The following is a 23,156-nucleotide window of genomic DNA, read 5'->3' on the forward strand; positions in this document are numbered from 1 at the left end:
CAAGCCTGTGTCTTTAGGTTGGAGCATTTAATCCATTCATGTTTAAGGTAATTATCGATATGTATGTTCCTATGACCATTTTCTTAATTGTTTTGGGTTTGCTTTTGCAGTTCCTTTTCTTCTCTTGTGTTTCCCAATTAAAGAAGTTCCTTTAGCATTTGTTGTACAGCTGGTTTGGTGGTGCTGAATTCTCTTAGCTTTTGCTTGTCTGTAAAGCTTTTGATTTCTCCATCGAATCTGAACGAGATCCTTGCCAGGTAGAGTAATCTTGGTTGTAGATTCTTCCCTTTCATCACTTTAAGTATATCATGCCACTCACCTCTGGCTTGTAGAGTATCTGCTGAGAAATCAGCTGTTCACCTTATGGGACTTCCCTTGTATGTTATTTGTAATTTTTCTCTTGCTGCTTTCAATAATTTTTCTTTGCCTTTAATTTTTGCCAGTTTGATTACTATGTGTCTCGGCATGTTTCTCCTTGGGTTTATCCTCAATGGGACTCGCTGCGCTTGCTGCACTTGGGTGGCTATTTCCTTTCCCACGTTAGGGAAGTTTTCGACTATAATCTCTGCAAATATTTCCTCTGGTCCTTCCTCTCTCTCTTCTCCTTCTGGGATCCCTATAATGCGAATGTTGCTGCGTTTAATGTTGTCCCAGAGGTCTCTTAGGCTGTCTTCATTTCTTTTCATTCTTTTTTCTTTATTCTCTTCTGCAGCAGTGAATTCCACCGTTCTGTCTTCCAGGTCACTTACCGTTCTCCTGTGTCAGTTATTCTGCTATTGATTCCTTCTGGTGTATTTTTCATTTCAGTTATTGTATTGTTCATCTCTGTTTGTTCTTTAATTCTTCTAGGTCTTTGTTAAACATTTCTTGCATCTTCTCGATCTTTGCCTGCATTCTTTTTCCGAGGTCCTGGGTCATCTTCACTATCATTATTCTGAATTCTTTTTCTGGAAGGTTGCCTATCTCCACTTCATTTAGTTGTTTTCTGGGGCTTTATCTTGTTCCTGCATCTGGTATATAGCCCTCTGCCTTTTCATCTTGTCTATCTTTCTATGAATGTGGTTTTTGTTCCACAGGCTGCAGGATTGTAGTTCTTGCTTCTGCTCTCTTCCCCCAGGTGGATGAGGCTATCTAAGAGGTTTGTGCAAGTTTCCTGATGGGAGGACTGGTGGTGGGTAGAGCTGACTGTTGCTCTGGTGGGCAGAGCTCAGTAAAACTTTAATCCGCTTGACTGCTGATGGGTGGGGCTGGGTTCCCTCCCTGCTGGTTGTTTCGTCTGAGGCAACCCAACACTGGAGCCTACCTAGGCTCTTTGGTGAGGCTAATGGCAGACTCTGGGAGGGCTCACGGCAAAGAGTACTTCCCAGAACTTCTGCTGCCAGTGTCCTTGTCCTCACGGTGAGCCACAGCCAACCCCCACCTCTGCAGGAGACCCTCCAACACTAGCAGGTAGGTCTGGTTCAGTCTCCCCTGGGGTCACTGCTCCTTCCCCTGGGTCCCAATGTGCACACTACTTTGTGTGTGTCCTCCAAGAGTGGAGTCTCTGTTTCCCCCAGTCCTGTCGAAGTCCTGCAATCAAATCCCGCTAGCCTTCAAAGTCTGATTCTCTAGGAATTCCTCCTCCCGTTGCTGGAGTCCAAGGTTGGGAAGCCTGATGTGGGGCTCAGAACCTTCACTCCAGTGGGTGGATTTCTGTGGTATAAGTGTTCTCCAGTCTGTGAGTCACCCACCCAGCAGTTACGGGATTAGATTTTGCTGTGATTGCGCCCCTCCTACCATCTCATTGTGGCTTCTCCTTTGTCTTTGAATGTGCGGTATCTTTTTTTGTGAGTTCGTGTCTTCCTGTCGATGACTGTCCAGCAGCTGGTTCTGATTCTGGTGTTCTCACAAGAGGGAGTGAAAGCACGTCCTTCTACTCCGCCATCTTGGTTCCGGCTCCTCTTGGCACTGTTTCCGACATCTATTCTGCGGATCGATACTCCTCTGCAGAAGAGGGGCCTTCTTATCTCTAGCCCAGCAGCTTTGTACCAGGACTATTAACTTTTTGTAAAGTGAGCTTAGCAATATAATTTCCTTCCAAACCTGGAGAGAGACCAGGTTTGTCTCAATCCCTTGTATAACTATCAACTGACCTGCTTATGAAAAATGCAGAGTCCTGGGTCATGGCCCCAGACCTACAAATGTGGATCTCTGGTTAAGGGACCTGGGTGTCTACACAGGAAGTTTCAGAACAACTAGGTATTAAGCTTCTGTAAAGAAAAAGGACAAGAGAACACCTCTGGAGGTGGTAAATAAGAGAAAAGCAGGAGGGTCCCATGGTAGTAATATCCTATTACAGAAAACATCAGAGGTGGAGGGGCTAAATTAGACATCATTTATTTCACACAACTTTATAACTTCATTCTAACAGATAAACTCATTATAGTTGTTAAAAATGCATTAAATAGGGAAATTTTCTAATTATAAGTCTTCATAAGTAAAGAAACTAGAAATCTTAATATTAAAACAAGAATAAATAATAAGAGTTCTAGCTAAACTTCAGTAATTTGAAGTCCTCAAGGAAACCAGTAAGACTGTGTGTGTTGGCAGAAGGAGGAGAACAGTTTTATTTGAAGAACAAGGGTCAGCGGCTGGGCCTCTACAGAGACAGGAAGAGGAAAGTAAGGAGAGGGATGAAATTCACTAGTCTTAGACTTTAATTTCCTTCAGAAAATAAAAAACAATCCTCACATGACATTTAGATACTTCCTCTTGCTCACTTGAATAACACTTTCCTTCCTTACAAAACCTTCCCTGATGCACAATGAGGAAAGGGAGACAAGGCAAAGGCAGTTATGAATCCCCGTTATGTTACAGATGCTGCAAAAGCATTTGATATAAACTGTCACCCTGAAACTTTACAAAACCCTCGGAGTTTGGGAAGGTGAGAAAATCGAGGCTCAGAGAACCTGGGTGACACCCCCAAGGTTCAAAGCCAGCCAAGGGGGAGTCGAGGGGAAGTATAATCTCAAGGTTAACTTTATTTAAAACATGCCACACAATGATTTTTTAAAAAATGGGGTTTTCAATTTTAAAAGCTATAATTGGTTAAGATCATAGGGGATCAGAACCAGAACACTGGTATACAACAAAAGCAAAAAAAAAAAAAAAAAAAAAAAGAGGAAAAGCTCAGTACCCAAACTGTGCAGCACCACCCTTTGTCTGCAGATGCTGGGCATGACCAACACCTTGTGCAGCACAAATGACTGACATCAGACCTCATAATGAGCATGCTCAAACCATAAACCAAGGGATGATGAAAATGGTTTGATCGTTACTCACAGGCTGCCAGCTGCTTTATCATTTGTTTGTTCTGGACAGAAGAGATCACAGTGACCGAATAATGGGCAAAAACACCTCATAACACTGTACACTTAAGCCCAGTCCCAACATTGAAAGTAATTCCTTATCCAAAAACAGGCCACAGAAGAATAGGGCTTGTAATGCTTTTTCACCACCAACAGCACTCTCTGAAATACCTTTAATGGCCCTAAGACGTTAGGACCCCAAGCTGGGACCTCCATAATAGGCTCTCTATCGATCAGCTTTTAGTACATGGTACATTCTAATCTCTCCTAAAGTTAGTGAATGTCTCAAGGTTGGAAAACTGCTAGAAGACCTCCAATACTCTCTACAAAATAGCTGACTGCAGATCTAAGAAAGAGTGAAATAAAATAAATGTACATGGAAAACATTTCAATACAAAAAGTACATAAGTAATAATATTAAATATGAAATGACAGGCACTGGGCTAAGCGCCTGTGTGCATGCGTGTGTGTGTGTGTGTGTGTAATATATTATTCACAGATGAGAGACCTGAGATTCAGGGTAAGATCTGAAATACAAGGCCTCCCATTTTAGACATGACTAAGCCAAGGGACATCAATAATTATAAGGCATCCACTCTTTGACCAAGCTGACCAAGCAATTCCATCCCAAGGAACATGTCCTAACAAAATAGGTAACACTGTATGCAATAATGCACATACAACAATGTTCATTCCGGTATGGTGAACAATTTTAAAAAATTGGAAACAGGAATTGTTTCCTTAATTTCTTTCTGATCTTTCGTTGTTAGTGTATAGGAATGCAACAGATTTCTGTGCATTAATTTTGTATCCTGTAACATTACCAAATTCACTGACTACCTCTAGAAGTTTTCCGATGGCATCTTTAGGATTCTCTATGTATAGTATCATGTCATCTGCAAACAGTGACACTTTTACTTCTTCTTTTCCAATTTGTATTCCTTTTATTTCTTTTTCTTCTCTGACTGTCATGGCTAGGACTTCCAAAACTATGTTGAATAACAGTGGTGAGAGTGGAGATCCTTGTCTTATTCCTAATCTTAATGCAAATGCTTTCAGTTTTTCACCACTGAGAATGATGTTTGCTGTGGGTTTGTCATATATGGCCTTTATTATATTAAGGTAGGTTCCCTCTATGCCCACTTTCTGGAGAGTTTTTATCATGAATGGTGGTGAATTTTGTCAAAAGCTTTTTCTGCATCTATTGTGATGATCATACAGTTTTTATTCCCTAATTTGTTAATACGGTGTATCACATTGATTGATTTGCATATATTGAAGAATCCTTGCATTCCTGGGACAAAACCCACTTGATCATGGTATATGATCCTTTTAATGTGTTGGATTCTATTTGCTAGCATTTTGTTGAAGATTTTTGCATCTACGTTCATCAGTGATACTGGTCTGTAATTTTCGTTTTTTGTGATATCGATGTCTTGTTTTGGTATCAGGGTGACGGTAGCCTCATAGAACGAACATGGGAGTGCTACTCCTATGCAATTTTTTGAAACAGTTTGAGAAGGATGGATGCTGACTCTTCTCTAAATGTCTGACAGAATTTCCCTGTGAAGCCATCTGGTCCGGGAAGATGTTTAATTACAGTTTCAATTTCATTACCTGTGATAGGTCTGTTTATATTTTGTAATTCTCCCTGGTTCAGTCTTGGAAAATTGTACCTTTCCAAGAATTTCTCTGTTTGTTCGAGGCTGCCCATTTTATTGGCATATAGTTGCTGGTAGTAGTCTCGTACAATCCTTTGTATTTCTGCAGTGTAAGATGTAATTTCTCCTTTTTCATTTCTAATTTTATTGATTTGTGAAAATTAAAGAAACAATCCCATTTACCACTGCAACAGAAACAATAAAATACCTAGGAATAAACTTACCTAAGGAGGCAAAAGTCCTGTACCCAGAAAACTATAAAACACTGATAAAAGAAATCCAAGATGACATAAACAGATGGAAAAATATACCATGTTCTTGGATTGGAAGAATCAATATAGTGAAAATGACTATACTACCCAAAGCCATCTACAGATGCAATGCAATCCCTATCAAATTACCAATGGCATTCTTCACAGAATTAGAACAAAAAATTTTACAATTTGTATGGAAACATGAAAGACCCCAAATAGCCAAAGAAGTCTTGAGAGAAAAAAACGGAGCTGGAGGAATCAGCCTCCCAGACTTCAGACTATACTACAAAGCTACAGTAATCAAGCCAGTATGGTACTGGCACAAAAACAGAAATATAGATCAATGGAACCGGATAGAAAGCCCAAAGATAAACCCACGCACATACAGTCACCTGGCTGATGAGAAAGGAGGCAAGAACAAACAATGGAGAAAAGACAGCCTCTTCAATAAGTGGTGCTAGCTGCTGGTGGGAATGTAAACTGATACAGCCACTATGGAGAACAGTATGGAGGTTCTTTAAAAAACTGAAAATAGAATTGCCATATGACCCAGCAATCCCACTACTGGGCATATACCCTAAGAAAACCATAATTCAAAAAGACATTTGCAACCCAATGTTCGTTCCAGCACTATTTACAATAGCCAGGACACAGAAGAAACCTAAAGGTCCGTCAACAGAGGAATGGTTAAAGAAGATGTGTCACATATATTCACTACAATATTACTCAGCCATAAGAAAGAATGAAATTGGGTCATTTGCAGAGGCGTGGATAGACCTAGAGACTGTCATACAGAGTGAAGTAAGTCAGAAAGACAAAAACAAATACCATATGCTAACACATATATATATGGAATCTAAAAAAAAAAGTTCTGAAGAATCTAGGGGCAGGACAGGAATAAAGACGCAGACATAGAGAATGGACTTGAGGACGTGGTGGCGAATGGATAAGCTGGGACTGAGAGAGTGGCATGGACATATATACACTACCAAATGTAAAAGAGGTAGCTAGTGGGAAGCAGCCACATAGCACAGGGAGATCAGCTCGGTGCTTTCTGTGCACCTAGAGGGGTGGGATAGGGAGGGTGGGAGGGAGACACAAGAGGGAGGAGATATGGGGATGTATGTATATGTATAGCTGATTCACTCTGTTATACAGCAGAAACTAACACACAATTGTAAAGCTATTATACTCCAATAAAGATGTTAAGGAAAAAACAAAAGTGATGCTGGGAAAACGGCAGCTACATGTAAAAGAACGAAATTAGAATACTACGTTACGCCACACAGAAAAATAAACTCCAAATGGATTAAAGACCTAAATGTAAGACCAGACAGTATAAAACTCTTAGAGAAAAACATAGGAAAAACACTCTTTGACATAAACCACAGCAAGATCTTTTCTGGCCCAACTCCCAGAGTAATGAAAATAAAGGCAAAAATAAACAAATGGGACCTAATTAAACTTAAAAGCTTTGGAACAGCAAAGGAAACCATAAACAAGATGAAAAGACAACCCTCAGAATGGGAGAAAATATTTGCAAACAAAGCAACAGACAAAGGATTAATCTCCAAAATATACAAACAGCTTATGGAGCTCAATATCAAAAAAACAAACAACCCAATCAAAAAATGGGCAGAAGACCTAAATAGACATCTCTCCAAGGACATACAGATGGCCAAGGGGCATATGAAAGGATGCTCAACATCACTAACTACTAGAGAAATGCAAATCAACACTACAATGAGGTATCATCTCACACCAGTCAGAATGGCCATTAGCAAAAGATCTATAAACAATAAATGCTGGAGAGGGTGTGGAAAAAAGGGAACTCTCTTGCACTGTTGGTGGGAATGTAAATTGATACACCAACTGTGGAGAACAGTATGGAGGTTCCTTAAAAAACTAAAAATAGAACTACCATATTACTCAGCAATCCCACTACTGGGCATATACCCTGAGAAAACCATAATTCTAAAGGACACGTGCACCCCAATGTTCACTGCAGCACTATTTACAATAGCCAGGACATGGAAAAAACCTAAATGTCCAACGACAGATGAATGGATAAAGAGGATGTGCTACATAGATACAATGGAATATCACTGAGCCATAAAAAAGAATGAAATAATGCCATTTGCAGCAACATGGATACAACTAGAGATGATCATACTAAGTGTAGTAAGCCAGAAAGAGAAAAACAAGTATCGTATCTTAACACATATAAGTGGAATCTAGAAGACATGGCACAGATGAACCTATTTGCAGGGCAGGAATATAGACACAGAGAGAAAATGGACATGTGGACACGGTGGGGAAGGGACGAAATGGGAGATTAGGACATACATACACTACCATGCATAAAACAGGTAGCTAGTGGGAACATGCTATAAAGCATGGGAAGCTCAGCTCGGTGTTCTGTGACAACCTAGACGGGTAGGATGGGCGGGGGTGGGAGGGAAGTCAAAGAGGGAGTGGATATATATATATATATATATATATATATATATAGCTGATGCACTTCATTGTACAGCAGAAACTAACACAACATTGTAAAGCAATTATACTCCAATTTTTAAAAAAGCAAAAAAAAATAAACTGAAGAAAACAAAACACAATATTAAAAATTAAAAAAAGAAGGCAACAAATTCTCAAAAAAATAAAAATAAAATGAAATTTTAAAATTGGAAACAATCTAACAGTCCATCAAGAAATAACTGATTATTAACTGTAGTCATTCTTGCACTATAATATTGTACAGCCATTAAAAGTGATAGTGTAATCACAAGTAATGAAATTGAAACTGTGATTAAAAATCTTCCAACAAACAAAAGTCCAGGACCAGATGGCTTCACAGGTGAATTCTATTAAACATTTAGAGAAGAGCTAACACCCATTCTTTTCAAACTCTTCCAAAAAATTGCACAGGAAGGAACACTCCCAAACTCATTCTATGAGGCCACCACCGCCATGATACCAAAACCAGAGAAAGATACTACAAAAAAAGAAAATTCCAGACCAATATCACTGATGAATATAGATGCAAAACTCCTCAACAAAATACTAGCAAACAGAATCCAACAACACATTAAAAGAATTATACACCATGATCAAGGGGGATTTATCCCAGGGATGCAAGGATTCTTCAATATATGCAAATCAATCAATGTGATACACCATATTAACAAACTGAAGAATAAAAACCATATGATCATCTCAATAGAAAGCAGAAAAAGCTTTTGACAAAATTCAACAACCATTTATGATAAAAATTCTCCAAGAAGTGGGCATAGAGGGAAGCTACCTCAACATAATAAAGGCCACATATGACAAACCCACGGGAAACATCATTCTCAATGGTGAAAAACTGAAAGCATTTCCTCTAAGATCAGGAACAAGACAAGGATGTCCACGTTTCCCACTATTATTCAACATAGTTTTGTAAGTCCTAGCCACAGCAATCAGAGAAGAAAAAGAAATAAAAGGAATACAAATTGGAAAAGAAGAAGTAAAAGTGTCACTGTTTGCAGATGACATGATACTATACATAGAGAATCCTAAAGATGCCACCAGAAAACTACTAGAGGTAATCAATGAATTTGGTAAAGTTGCAGGATAGAAAATTGATGCGCAGAAATCTCCTGCATTCCTATACACTAATGATGAAAAATCTGAAAGATAAATTAAGGAAACACTGCCATTTACCACTGCAACAAAAAGAATAAAATGCCTAGGAATAAACCTACCTAGGGAGACAAAAGACTGGTATGCAGAAAAATATAAGACACTGATTAAGGAAGTTAAAGATGATACAAACAGATGGAGAGATATACCATGTTCCTGGATTGAAAGAATCAATTCTGTGAAAATGACTATACTACCCAAAGCAATCTACAGATTCAATGCAATCCCTATCAAATTACCAATGGCATTTTTTACAGAACTAGAACAAAAAATCTTAAAATTTGTATGGAGACACAAAAGACCCTGAATAGCCGAAGCAGTCTTGAGGGAAAAAACGGAGCTGGAGGAATCCGACTCCCTGACTTCAGACTATACTACAAAGCTACAGTAATCAAGACAATATGGTACTGGCACAAAAACAGACATATAGATCAATGGAACAGAATAGAAAGCCCAGATATAAACCTGGGCACCTATGGTCAACTGATCTATGACAAAGGAGGCAAGGATATACAATGGAGAAAAGACAGTCTCTTCAATAAGTGGTGCTGGGAAAACTGGACAGCTACATGTAAAAGAATGATATTAGAACACTCCCTAACACCATACACAAAAACAAACTCAAAATGGATTAGAGACCTAAATGTAAGACCGGACACTATAAAACTCTTAGAGGAAAACACAGGAAGAACACTCTTTGACATAAATCACAGCAAGATCTTTTTTGATCCACCTCATAGAGTAATGGAAATAAAAACAAAAATAAACAAATGGGACCTAGTGAAACTTAAAAGCTTTTGCAAAGCAAAGGAAACTACATACAAGATGAAAAGACAACCCTCAGAATGGGAGATAATATTTGCAAAGAATCAACGGACAAAGGATTAATCTCCAAAATATATAAACAGCTCATGCAGCTCAATATTAAAAAAACAAACAACCTAATCCAAAAATGGGCAGAAGACTTAAATAGACATTTCTCCAAGGAGGATATACAGATGGCCAAGAAGCACATGAGAAGCTGCTCCACATCTCTAATTATTAGAGAAATGCATATCAAAACTACAATGAGGTATCACCTCACACCAGTTAGAATGGGCTTCACCAGAAAATCTACAAACAACAAATGCTGGAGAGGGTGAGGAGAAAAGGGAATCCTCTTGCACTGTTGGTGGGAATGTAAATTGATACAGCCACTGTGGAAAACAGTACAGAGATTCCTTAAAAAACTAAAACTAGAATTACCATATGACCCAGCAATCCCACTACTGGGCGTATACTCAGAGAAAACCATAATTCCAAAAGACACATGCACCCCAATGTTCACTGCAGCACTGTTTACAATAGCCAGATCATGGAATCAACCTAAATGCCCATCAACAGACGAATGGATAAAGAAGATGTGGTACATACATAGAATGGAATATTACTCAGCCATAAAAAGGAACGAAAGTGGGTCATTTGTAGAGACGTGGATGAATCTAGAGACTGTCATACAGAGTGAAGTAAGTCAGAAAGAGAAAAACAAATTCCACGTATTAACGCATATATGTGGAAACTAGAAAAATGGTACCGATGAACCGGTTTGCAGGGTAGAAATTGAGACACAGATGTAGAGAACGTATGGACACTAAGGGGGGAAGCGGCGGTGGGCGTTGGTGCTGGTGGTGGTGGGATGAACTGGGAGAATGGGATTGACATGTATACACTGACGTGTATACAATGGATAACTAATAAGAACATGCTGTATAAAAAAATAAGTAAAATAAAATTCAAAAAAATCTATTAGTGAAAAATAATTGAAATACATATATATATGTAAATATCTGAATCACTTTGCTACACACTTGAAACTTATATAGTATTGTAAATCAACTATACTTCAATAAAAAGAAAGAACTATTCTCTTTTGCTAATAACAAAAGAAAAAAAAAGTCATCATGTAAATCTATGTTTGTTGACACGAAAAATGTCCACAGATATTTTAAATGAAAATGCAGGTAGATCACAGAGCAGTAAATACAGCATGATTCCAATTTTGTTTTCTGGAGAAATGACTAAGCTGAAATTGAGGTCTGCTGAAGATGGAGGGGGCTGACCCTTCCAAACACAGGGGAAAGCAGCACCTGTAATAGCCGTGGGCCACTGGACACATGAAAACTGGGTAGAGAGTGTGAGAGAAGTCCTAAGGGTGAGGAAGGGACTAAACCATGCCAAGCCCTAGAGGCCTGATTAAGGATTCTGGTTTTCACCCCAGAAGATCAATGGGAAGTCTGCATTTCACAGATGAGGCACAGGGGGTTCAGCTAATGCTCAAGACTATGCTGTGAGTGAGTGGTAGAGCCAGGGTCAGGCTGGAGCCTGTCGCAGAGCCTAAGCTTGGTCGTAACTTTCAGTCACAGACTTCTATGCATCCCAGCTTCCTGATCATGTGCCTCTCCCTCTCTCCAGGCCTTTTCTGCCTCTTTCCAGGCTTGGTTTCTCATTTTCCTCTTCCTTTCTCTCCTTCCTCTACCTCCTTTTGCTTTCCAAAAAGTCACAGAGAAAGCCCACCCCCTCAGAACTTTGTCCTTATCCCCTAAGGGATCCTTCCCATCTGGATAAAACAGGACCTTCCCAGTTCCTCTCCAATTCAATTACAATCAGCCAACAAGCTGGCTGTACAACAACCAAAACAATTTCAAATGGTCTTTTAAATTTGGGTTAAATTAAAGGCCGTTGTTTGAATCTCTTAGCTCTATTATTGCTTTGTAAGTTGTAATATAAGGCTCTTTGCCTTTCTGTATGTCTATATGTGAGAAAAAAATTAAAAAGTTATTATACACCCTTCTAAATCAGTATTTGAATTTGTGAGACTTATTTTATGGGAAGCTTAGAAAATCCTCTATCAAAGTGCAACCTTAACTGGGCCTCTTGAATTTTAATTTGTTTTAAAGCTACTGAATTTCAAAGTAAAGAGAAATTAAAAAAAAAATACTTCTGGAGTTTTTTAAAAAAACAGAGCCACATACCTCTATTATGTCAGTCAAATCTGATCAACATAAAACAGGCAGTCCTCTGGCCCACCCCACATGATTTTCAGGCATGTGTATCACGCCCTCTGCTGGCCTCACCACATTTCCGGAATGACCATAATGTAGCAAAACATCTGCATTTCTTCCGTTGTCATGGAGTTCTTCCTTTCTGAATTATGTACAAAAGTTCCATTATTTTCTGTCTCTTCTACCCTTCCCTTCTCCAAAATGTCATACATGTTTTAAAGATTTACAGGATCGTGATATAAGCGTTAAGTTTAAATTATTTCCCCTAAATGAAGAGATAAGTTAACAGGTAACCCAAAATGAGAGAGTACTGAAAACTAATTTAAATCTAGTTTAGAAATATATTCCTAATCAGATGTGGCTTCAGGTAACAGGAAAACTTATTATATGCATACTGGCTGGGTGAAGAAAATGACAACACAGAAACATGCTGAGTGCTAGGGACAAAATTTTTGCTGCCAAGTAATCCAAAGTGGATAATGCACAATTGTTAGATAATAAAATCTAACCATTCTATTTTGTAAGGCGGCAAAGGTGAATAAAATTAATTGGCTCACCCAAGACTCTTAGCAAGTTGGAGATAACAAGGGATTTTAAACCTGGGATCAGAGAAACTGAGTCTTAGACTTGAAATACAAGAACACAGCACCAACCGAAAAACATCTTAGCAATTCTCCGTTAAAACTAAAAGCAGATTTGCTTTGCCTCCCCTCGAGCTCTCATGTCAACCCCTACATAGGTTGTCATCATAACTTCACAGCCTTGCTTGCTGAATTTCAATTCCAGAGGTACTTATTGATTGACCAAGACACTGTGCTGGGTACTAGGGACATGGGGGATAACATGACACCATTCCTACCCCCAAGGAGCTCACAGTCTGGTACAGAAGGCAAAAGTGTAAGGAAATAAACTACTAACGGTGCAACGTGCAACAAGGGAATTATGCCTGAGCTTCAGAAGCAGCAGGAATGAAGGACGGGTGAACCGTCTGGGGTGCAGGGCTTGGGGTGTGGTACGAGAAAGCTCCACTGAAGAGGCGCTAGCGTTGGAAAGCTACAAGCACAGGGAGAAGCCGAAACAGAGGGACCAGTACGTGCACCTTCATGGAGAACACGCATGGGATTTCAGAAGTGTATTGGTAGGAAAGGAGAATCAATAATTCTACAGGAGTGTGTCCAGGATGAGGTGGCAAGTGGTTGAATGAAAGGCTGGAGACGAGGCCCAAACACAGATCACAGGAGCTTTGCGTGGTCCTCATCCTGCAAGTGACATGGACCTTAATCTGTCAGCGGCAGGAACTTGAACCTTACCCTGTAATGGACAAGAGGCCATTGACTGGTTTTAAACCAGGGAGAAGGAACAATCATATTAGGGTTCTGACAAGATCAAAAAGGCATCTGCTAAGTTTTTATACTAGTTTTTCTGCAACCATAGGCAAATTCCTTTCCATTCTTCGTGGTTTATTTACTTTAAAAAGACATGGTATGCTAGTATTAGAGTGAGCTGTAAAGCTGAATAAAGACAAACCACCTTAATGGCAGTCAGTACCTTGTATGTTAACAGTGATGCTCAGTGAATACCGGATGGGCAGACAGTCAGGGCCCCTCTCCTAGCACACACATGCCAGTTAAGTTTCCAAAAGCTACGTGATGCACACAAGCTTTGGAAGAAGTTAGCAAATTTCCCAAAGGCAAAAATGAAGCACATAATGCACTTGAACACACAGGTCTCAAAAATCCAGCTGGATGTGAAATAAGGCCACTGATTCTGCCTATTCATTTCCAGTAACAGAAAACAATCAGTCCTCTACAAACTAAGTTGTACAAACACTATCTCTCACAATATTTTCAGAATGTATGTCATTATTTTTAAATTTCCAAAAGTGGATCTCCGAGATCTGTAAAAGTTTAAAACATTCTCTTAAGCAGTTAGTATCTTTAAAAGATACCTCAACCTGAAAATACAGACATTCATCCTAAATTGGGCTGCCAGGATTAGCAAATCACAATTTCCAGAGTGGATCCTTTCTGCTCTAAGTCAAATGCCACCAGAAAGAGGCCACCTACCCAGAATATATGCATTTTTAAATTCAATTCACCAACTGAATTGAAAGTGATTTATGATGCTTTTTCCCCCTTGCTCTTTCCTCTCTCCTCCTCTCTGCCTAATTCACCCCCAGCACAAACACCAGTCAAGTTCCTTACAGCAGGCATAGAGCAAAAGGAAGACATCCACAGCTGCAAGGGTTTTTTATAGACGAGGAAGCAATTCCTGTCCAGAGACTGAGAATAAATGAACTATTCTTATAGCGGCCCTAGTGACCAAAAGCACTTTATGAACTCTGCACGCTAAACTGATGAAAAGCAATGCATTTAAAATTTTAAAAATAGCAAACATGGGCTTCCCTGGCGGCGCAGTGGTTGAGAATCTGCCTGCTAATGCAGGGGATACGGGTTCGAACTCTGGTCTGGGAGGATCCCACATGCCGTGGAGCAACTAGGCCCGTGAGCCACAACTACGCCTGCGCATCTGGAGCCTGTTTTCTGCAACCAGAGAGGCCGCGACAGTAAGAGGCCTGCGCGCCGCGACAAAGAGTGGCCCCCGCTTGCCATAACTAGAGAAAACCCTCGCACAGAAACGAAGACGCAACACAGCAAAAACAAATAAATTAATTAATAAACTCCTATCCCCAACATCTAAAAATAAATAAATAAACAACAAACACATCAATGAGCTTACCCTCTGGGAACACCTGTCCAGTTAAACCAATAACGACGTTAACCTCTGGCCAACTGTTTTCTCAGCTCTAAAATAGGAAAACTAACATCCCCAACCACCGTAGTCCTCTCCCCTGTGAGCATGTTAAGTTCCTCAATAAGATATAGTCCCAAGGACATACAGCTGGTTTTTTTGTTTGTTTGTTTGTTTGTTTTGCGGTACGCGGGCCTCTCACTGTTGTGGCCTCTCCCACTGCGGAGCACAGGCTCTGGACGCGCAGGCTCAGCGGCCATGGCTCACGGGCCCAGCCGCTCCGCGGCATGTGGGATCTTCCCAGACCAGGGCACGAACCCGTGTCCCCTGCATCGGCAGGCGGACTCTCAACCACTGCGCCACCAGGGAAGCCCCATACAGCTGTTTTTAAACAAGAGGAAGCGGAAAAGAAACACAAAGCAATAAGAGGACACGCAGCCTCGGGCCTACTTGGATCATCAGGAGTGTTTCTGTTAAACCCATAACATACGTGGTGACAGGTACAGAGTTCTGTTCACGTCTCCTTCACAGGTATATACACTTTGACTCTCTCCTTCCCTATTTTACTGGCTCTGAGGAGGGCGGCAGGGACCAGTGAACCTTCTGGAACTTTCTGCCACCACCCAGAACGTTATTAGTTTGACCACAAAATACTGGAAGCTCTCAAATCATATCTTCAACACTGAGATTTTTCTTTCTGACATGAACTATGTAAAACATAAATGTTAGGTTACTGTGATCTGTTAACAGAAAGTATAATTTAAAATGAAATTGGAAATAACAAGAAGTACTTAAACCATCACCCTTCAACCTCCTGCCCAGTAAAACAAACAAACACCCCAACTGACTGAGGTGCCTAGTACTCGGTGCTAGTACCTAGTAGTTCAGTAGGGGCCTAACATACTTTGGATCCTTCTACTCGAACCAAACCTGAGACCTTCAACCAAGCTGGAAACTTTTGCTCAGCTCCCGGTCCACAACCACAGAGAATTAAAAGCCATCGCTGCCCTCTACTGGGCAGACTTGGAACAAAACTAAAAATCCACCCATCAAGCATTTGAATCACCTAATTTCTTCTCTGGTTTCTTGATAATGTATAACCTTCAATATCTTATAAATTAATTATAAGATTCCAGGAGGGAAAAAAAAGCAAGTTTTCAAAAATTCAGTCATTTTCCCTCTTCATTGACTCAAAGGAAGAGACTAAACAATAGCAAACTGGGAGGCTGGCTTCGGATTCAGCCACTACATGACAGCATGACCTTGGTTGGGGCCCAACCACCCTAGGTCTCAATTTTCAGTCCTGCAAATTGAAGGATCGCAACCCAGGAGACATTTATGATCCTGGCTGCTCTTTTCCATTCAGATTTCGAAATATTCATAGCTTTTTCTTAACCAGTCTTAATAATCTAACATATGATATCCTCTGTCCTATTACTTAGGACTTCATTGATTATTATGTCTTCAGTAATGAGACAGACGTAAACCAAGTGTTTTGCATGTGCATGGAGGCCCACAATAAGTGTGAGTTTCCCTCTCTCCCCTCCCCAGGTTCCCCCATTGACCAGCTCCATGACCCTTTCCATTCCTGTAGTACATATTCTATGCCCATATCCTGAAGTATTTATTCTCTGCTGCTCTTTCAGTTTTCCAGGCCTTGGGATGCTTGCACTGTGTTCCCCACTGAAAGGTGAGTTTCACTGGCTGGACTGTGTCCTTTATCTGTCTGCACCTCAGTGTCCACTACTGGTAGCAGTGGTTCCAATGGTAGCAGCTGTTACAGCAGCAGCAGAAACAGGAGTAGCAGCAGCAGCAGCAGTGGAACAGGTTACAAACACAATACCGGGGCTTCTCTGGTGGCGCAGTGGTTAAGAGTCCGCCTGCCAATGCAGGGGACACGGGTTCGAGCCCCGGTCCGGGGAGATCCCACATGCCGCGGAGCAACGAAGCCCGTGTGCCGCAACTACTGAGCCTCTGCTCTAGAGCCTGCGGGCCACAACTACTGAGCTCGTGTGCTGCAACTACTGAAGCCTGTGCACCTAGAGCCCGTGCTCCGCTACAAGAGAAGCCACCGCAATGAGAAGCCCGCGCACCGCAATGAAGAGTAGCCACCGCTCGCCGCCAACTAGAGAAAAGCCCGCGCACAGCAACGACCCAACACAGCCAAACTTAAATAAATAAATAAATAAATGTTTTTTAATAATAATAATAATACCTGCCTTACCTGTCTTGGAGCACAATTGTTTAAAATAAATAAGGAAGCATATACGAAAGCAATCCAAAAGCTGTAAAAGGATAACAGCTCTGTGTGCATTTAATTCTTACTATTCTTAGGCTCTTTACAAACACACATCCTGCACTTCACCCAGTAGAGGGGATTGCTACAGAGAGGGAACGCCCTGGCCCTTGCCCACTGTCAGTACTTTGATAGGGCAGAAAAGAACACGCGAAGACAGGTGAATAGGCAATGGTGATGAAATAACAACCGTCATTCTTCCCTTCTTTCTGTAGGCTTCCATGGGCGCTTACTCCATTCCACCCAAAGCAACAGCAATAGAGAAACACCCACATCACCCATCCCCATCTGCCCGCTACCAGGCCGCTTTCCTCACTCCCTATTTCACTACATATTTCTAAAATGCCTGTCTCCTATACCCGCAAAAATTATTCTCCTTATTTACATGATAGTCACGGCATCCACTGTTGGAATGAGCACCGCTATGAGTCAAACACAGCACCAGACTCCCTGAGCAGATCATCTCTCACCCCCAGGGCAGCACAATGTCCGTGTCCTTGGCTCCATTTGACAGATTAGGATCAGAAAGATTAGGCAGCTCACCCAACAAAGGACACAGATCCAGCTGTTTCCACTTCCAGACCCACTGCAGAGTCTGGAGCAGCACCATTGCCACTTCCCACCTCAATCTGAACGTCACATGCTAGCAAGGGGTTCCTTGTCTGCAAGATTGCTCAGAAATCATAGGGAAATCCTATCGTTAACATCCTATGAATGCATAACCATAATGACACCAAGCAGATATGTTTCCTTGAAAAAAGACTAATGACCCAGTACATTCACTTTACTTTTTAATGTTTAATATAAAGAAGGAATGTAATATTAATGAATTCTTCCTATTAAGAGGTAATTGCGTTTACAGTGAAGAAGCTGGCAGATACCTCCTTACACATGTGGCAACATCACCAGTAAAGGACTAAATCAACATGATATGCCAAGAGGAACGTGGCATCACTTCCTAGATATTCCCGTCAAAAATGCATACACTGAGGGCTTCCCTGGTGGAGCACTGGTTGAGAGTCCGCCTGCCGATGCAGGGGACACGGGTTCGTGCCCCAGTCCGGGAAGATCCCACGTGCCGTGGAGCGACTAGGCCCGTGAGCCATGGCCGCTGAGCCTACGGCGTCTGGAACCTGTGCTCCGCAACAGGAGAGGCCACAACAGTGAGAGGCCCGCGTACCACAAAAAAAAAAAAAAAAATGCATACACTGAATCTAATCGTGAAGAAATATCAGATAAACCCAAACTGAGGGGCAGTCTATAAAATAACTGTCCTGTACTCTTCAAAAGTGTCACAGTTGTAAAAGGAAAAGAAAGACTATTCCAGATTAAAGGAGACTAAAGGAGACATAACAACTACATGATTCTGGATTGGATCCTGGACCAGGTAAATGACCAATGGCAAAATTGGCAAAATTCGTATGAGATCTGAAAATTAATCCTGTCACTGTTAGTTAATCTCCTGATTTTGACAATTATACTGTTATGTTAGAGAATGTCCTTGTTTTTAGAAGATACACACTGAAGTATATTTAAAGATAAAGCCCAACATGTCTATAGTTTTGAAACATTCCAAAAGAAAGAGTGCGAGAAAATATATACAGAAATATTTGTACTATTTTGGTAACATTTTTGTAAGTCTGAAATTATTTCAAAACAAAAAGTAAAAACAGTAAAAGTTATCAATACATGTCAAGTATTAAATAAATGTGAATTGGAATATTCCTACCTACTGATTCCTAAGCACACACACAGGAGGATCAAAAGGAACCAACAGGGCTTCCCTGGTGGCGCAGTAGTTGAGAGTCCATCTGCCGATGCAGGGGACACGGGTTCGTGCCCCAGTCCGGGAAGATCCCACATGCCGCGGAGCGGCTGGGCCCGTGAGCATGGCCCGTGAGCCATGCCTGCGCGTCCGGAGACTGTGCTCCGCAATGGGTGAGGCCACAACAGTGAGAGGCCCGCGTACCGCAAAAAAAAAAAAAAAAAAAAAGGAACCAACAGTCTTGCATCCTTAATATGAAAGCAATCTTAGAGACTGATGTAAGAAATTCTGGTTCCCACAAATACCACCCTAGTTTTTCCAACTCACAATGGTTCCACCCAAATGTAGCAGTGATACAATACCCCTTTCCTCCTTCTGATAATCACTAACCATTTCTAACTTCTCAATTTCATAATTAAGAAAATTCAAACCAAAAATCCTCCAGTGACTCCACTTCCCATGAAAACACAGACAACCATAATAAAAAGATACCCTGTGTATTACATTTACCCACCTCATCCTTTCTCTGACCAATACACGTTGGTCTAAGCAGTTGGCATTTAGACATCCCTTTGCCCCTGCCCTGCCCTGCATCGATGGGTTTTAGCCACAGAAAAGTATATGATATGAGTGTGAGTGTGGTGACTCAAGGTTCATTTTGCTAACGTAAAACAGAGACATCAGCCAACTCTGACACTTAGATGTTCCTACAGAAAGTGCACACAGCCTGAAGCATCTGCATTTGATTCGAACAGAATGACTTACACCTTCTCCACCCAGTGATTCCAGTAGCGTAAATGGTTGAACACCTCGCAGTCAAGCTTTCAAACCTCAAAAGATGGCTGGAGACGGGCTGCTAAAAAGCCACGTGAGAAGGACTAATGGCTACCTTTTCTTCTCATGCACAAGGATAAGCGAAAAGTTGAAAAGAAGTCATACAGCTGAACTTCACCCTGTTCTCATGGGTCATTATTAGCACGCTCTCATTTAGAAGTTAGAGTGTGCTGAGGTCCAGAAACATCAAATCTCCCATTACCCTTTATCACATTCCTGGGGTCAGACAGAATTCCTATTTCACAGACAGAAAAATCAAGGCAAAAGAAAATTAAGATGATCCCTAAACAACACTACCTTTTAGCAAAAGAACCCAGAATGGACCAAATACGCTGCCTTCAAGAGAAAAACAAAAACAAAAAAAACCCCACAAATAGCCCTGATTTCTGCAATTATCACATCCAAAAAAAAAAAAAAAAAACCATTTTATGTCACTAAATTACCAGAGAAGCCACACTGGTCTGTTTCTATTTTTTAATATTTTTTTCCTGATTTAGAGGAGTCATTGCGGATGCAGACAAGATCACATACCCACATGGAATGATGTGGCTCTCAACTAATGCTTCACATTCTGGGCAAACATGAATACGATAAGCCTCTGTCTCTGTCACACCAAAAGACCGCGCTGATGGACTCCATAGGACCTCCTGAGAGCAGCTACAATACCGGCCCTGCTCTCTCTTAAATATGAGAGTTATTCATGTTACTGAAAAATAGCTCTTAATTTTGCTTACCATAAAGGAGGAGAAGCAGAGACTATGGTTTATGACAACAAATTTCAAATCAACGTGGTTGCCTAAATATCCAGAGCTTGGTCAACAGGCCCAGCTGTCACATAAACACTGGTATCTCAATGAACTGTCTGTTCCTGTTTTAAAAACAACAAACTGAGGTGACAAAAGTCAAGGGACCAACATCAACAGTTATCCTCTAAGGAACAAATCCCCACCAAGAAACTAGAGCATCGTCAACTAGCGGGCACCATAGCAAACAGGAAGGGAGACAGCTGAGCAGATGCCAATAAAGACAAGTCCAAGGATGAGTAACACAAATAACACTAAGGACTCCCCTGTATCAACTTTTAAGTTAAATTTACTTAAACACCGTAAGGACCTAAGACAAGCAAAGACATAGTGCCACAAAGGTTTTCAACGCACATGGCTATTAAAATAATATTCACTTCCTAGTGGCCAGTAAGCCTGAATGAGGAGTTTCAAACAAGGAACAGGATGGTTGCTTATCAACATCATGAGCCCAGGGGAATGAGGGCAGTTTGTCTATTATTAACAGGAAGCCTAGGAACAAGTATATGCCAAGCACTTGGGGGGTTCAAGTGAGAGACAAACAGAGTTTCAAATGATCTTTCCTTGGTCCACTGAAGCATGTGTTCATTGAGTCAGCAGACATTTTGTGGGCACTTACTATGAACAAGACACACACTGACTGATGCTGACCAGGACAGTATACCTGCCACGGAACCTACTGGCAAGGTGTAGAGTATAGTTGATAACCAAAGTGCACTTTAAAATGAGAATTATGACAGGAAAACAGCCAACCTAATGAAGCTGGAGAGCCAGAAGAGCATTATTATGGGCCCCTGTTCTTCTCTATTAAGATGTTTAAAGAACTAATTTATATTCTCCCTTTCCTCCTTTGTGTGACTCTCAGATGTGTGGCCATTTTCCATTTGAAGGGATGGATGACAAAACAATCCCTGAGGAGCTAGTAAAAGGGCAGAAGACATGCTTGGAAAATCATAATTCCCGAAACTCTGGCTGCTTATCGTTTAAGATACATGCAAAATGGAATTTGGAATGCACAACACACTAATATGTAATAAATAATCTAAATTTAAAAAAAAAGAAAAGGAAAGAAAACAAAGTGAGAGCCTGAACAGAGTCTTCATTGATGGAATCTCAAAGGAAAGTATGGGTTATGTAGTAAGAACTAGAGATGGTTCAGGTTTTGCTGGAGTTTGGAATATAGTTGACCCTTGAACAACACGGGTTTGGAGCGCACAAGTCCATTTATACATGGATTTTTTTCAATAGTAAATACTACAGTACAACACACCCACAATTCATTGAATCCGCAGACACAGAGGAACCACACATACAGAAGGCCGACTATAAACTGTACTCTGATTTTTGACTGCGCAGAGGGTTGGCAGGTTGTTCAAGGGTCAACTGCATAAGGCGGGAAGTTGAAATGGTGCCATGAATTCAAGGCTAAGGGGCTTGGACTTTATTTGATAGGAACCTTTTTTTCCCCCATTTATTTCCTTTTGTTTTTGTTTAATTTTGGAAACCACTTTTGAGCAATTAAGCGCCACGATTAGAAAGTTAATCTTGCACTAGTGTCTAAGGAGGAATGGGTGGGGGAGGAGAGTAGTTAGAAATCCACTGCCAGTGTTCAATTAAAAACAGGAGGAAACGTTCCAAGCAACGCTGCAGAGGGAAATGTGGAGAGGACTTGGAGCGGGTTTAGAGGGGGAAGACAAAGAAGGAGGCCTAAAAATCATCCCAGAGCTCTGAGGTCGGGTGGCTCAGAAAGCAGCAGAGAGCACAGGGAGATGAGGTTTGGGACGGAAGACACAGTTTGGAAAGACTGCACAGGGGGCTGGAGGTGTGAGGCTGGAGCTCCGGTAAGGATGCAGGCCTGGGAAAGTTCCTCCCGGGGAACAGCGACAGGATGAGATCAGAGGGAAACCAAAAACAATGTCCTTTGGGGACACATACTGTACAAATCAATGGCTTTCTAACAGCTGTCTTCAACTCTGGTTGGCGTTTTAGTTATCTGATCAAAAGGCCCCATTGCTAGACTCCGACACCCCAGAGCAGTGCTCCAGGCACCTCCTTCAGCCCTCTGGATGGAGCCCTCGCACTCGGTTGGGCACTTTGACTTTCTGTTGCCTCAAACTGAAGCTTCAGCTTCTCTGTGCTGCCCTGTGGGATGTGCCACTCTGATGGACCATCACTAGAGGTTCACTTTTCCCTCTGAGCTGTCCCAGAGGACTACCCTGGCTCAGGGCTGCGCAGTCAGCACAGCAATCCCCCATCCCTGGCCCAGGCCCACAGCCCGGGGACCAGCCCACTCCAAAGGATTCTGCGGGTCTAGGAGAGGGGCTCGACACCCACACAGAATGGGTCATTTCTTGAAGTCTATTTTAAAATCTATTTAAAGCAATTCTAAAGCATCAGCTAAATGTATTCCATACCCAATGTTTTCGAAAGGGCAATGTCTGGAAGTTAACAGTCCAAGTTACCCACACCTAGGCATGATGAGATGCAATCTCTCATGCCTATTTCTTTGTCAATTTTATTTACAGAGCATACAACTCAGATTCTTATCACCTTTCCCTGTAAACATTAATTGTAAAAAGGAAAAAAAAAAACAAAGAAGCTTCCTCTTTCTAAATCTGTTGACTACACCAATATTTTAAATTATAAATATCTAATATAATTTTCAAATCAAACTAAACCAAACCAAACCAGAGGTTAAATTTTGTTACGATTCATACCAT

The 23,156-nt window shown here is 41.2% G+C and overlaps 1 protein-coding gene across 1 annotated transcript in view; it reads right to left on the minus strand.

Annotated features, from left to right (window-relative positions):
- The window catches only part of STK39 (serine/threonine kinase 39), a 324,305-nt gene that overhangs the window by 174,179 nt on the left and 126,970 nt on the right, over positions 1-23,156 (minus strand). The window lies entirely within an intron of this gene.

This window comes from Mesoplodon mirus (genome assembly GCF_964341445.2).
Source record: "Mesoplodon mirus genome assembly, chromosome: 8".
In the NCBI taxonomy this organism is placed as follows: domain Eukaryota; kingdom Metazoa; phylum Chordata; class Mammalia; order Artiodactyla; family Ziphiidae; genus Mesoplodon; species Mesoplodon mirus.